The following is a 1,493-nucleotide window of genomic DNA, read 5'->3' on the forward strand; positions in this document are numbered from 1 at the left end:
CTTTGCAGCTCAACTTTTCCCTCTGCCTGTTCCTGCTTCCTTCTTCTCTCTATCCCTGCCACAGATCTCAAACGCACTCCTTAATAAGCATTCTACACACTAAACTATCTCACAGTCTGTCCTCTGAGGGAACCCAACTTGCAACAGGTGGGAAATGGGGGTAGATGGACCTTATCAAAAATGGAAGGAGGAGCAATGTTTGCTTCCTGCATCAGAGGGTCCCAATGTTTTTTGAATGATTTTTCTTGCCTGGGCTGCAGTGGGCACTGCGGGAGCTAGCCTTGGGACCCTGCAGTTCCTTCGGAGTCAGAGCACGGTGACTGCATTGGAGATGAGGGAACTGGACGGATCTACAGAAAGGCTCTCTGGGAACAATTTGGATTTCCTTTAACTGGAACACAGAGACTAAGTGTTACGCTTATCTTACAATCAGGCAGACCAAGTGCCTAAATGGGTTTTTGAACATAAATATATGTGTGTGTGTCTGTGTGTGTGTATATAAAAGCAAGATAATGGGTGATGCAGACAGAAAACATTGTAAATTCAAGCCCAGTCCCACAATGAAGACTATCTTGGAAGTGGGTGGTCACGAGGACACATGGCACCAGCAGGAAGTAACAAATTTTCCACTAAAGCCATAGCAGAAACCTTTTATCTTTCTAATATCGTACCTCAGAATTATGGCAATAATTCTGGATATTGGGACAGAAGAGAAATATACTGTTGAGACCTGAGAGTAAGATTTGAAAATGTTTGGGTAATAACTGGCCCTTTGACCTTACCTGAAACTGGAAGTGATGGAAAGAAAACAGTTAGTTACCACGTGATTGGTCAGGAACTGTGGTGTTCCCTTCACTTTTTTATAAATTGATCCTGGCTCGCAGAAGTCCAGTGTCTATGGAACCACTAGAACTAGGGGCCTTTGTGGTGCCCAGTGAGGCCATTGGCTTCCCACCCCCATTAACTGAATTCCAAGTAAGCCTCCAGGACCCAGTGAAGTTGTCAGAACTGGTGTTTTTTCCTCATTTGGATAAAACTGGTGAAATCAGGACAATCTGTGCTGTGGACACACGAAAGCTCTTGAACTTCCAGGAGTTCACTCTGTACTTCAGCACCAGAAAGATTGGGGGCACTCATCAGTGCTCAAACCAGGAAAGATGATGAAAAATTTGAAGAAAGCAAGAATTGAACCAGATGCTTACTTCCTCAGTCTCCATGAGAAAAAAAAAGTAGAAAAACTCAAAGTTAAGGAGCAGTCAGAAACCCAGGAAAGAAAGCCATCCTAGTTTTTCTCTCAGAAGTTGTGTGATATTATCTGTAATGCAATCAGCATACCCTCTTCAAGTTAATATAGTATAGTGACTTGTTTTAATATAGTATAGTGACATGATAGAATCCTAAGTTCAAGTTTAAATTTCACCCCAAAAGATGAATGATCTTCCATTTGGGGGCAGTATTTTATGGAACTTATTATTGTGCACTTTCTTTCTCTA

The 1,493-nt window shown here is 42.3% G+C and overlaps 1 pseudogene; it reads left to right on the forward strand.

Annotated features, from left to right (window-relative positions):
* Positions 1–235: 235 nt before the first annotated feature.
* On the forward strand, positions 236–1,286 carry LOC102842598 (annotated as a pseudogene).
* Positions 1,287–1,493: the final 207 nt, after the last annotated feature.

The sequence above is a fragment of the Chrysochloris asiatica genome, unplaced genomic scaffold (assembly GCF_000296735.1).
Source record: "Chrysochloris asiatica unplaced genomic scaffold, ChrAsi1.0 scaffold00049, whole genome shotgun sequence".
In the NCBI taxonomy this organism is placed as follows: domain Eukaryota; kingdom Metazoa; phylum Chordata; class Mammalia; order Afrosoricida; family Chrysochloridae; genus Chrysochloris; species Chrysochloris asiatica.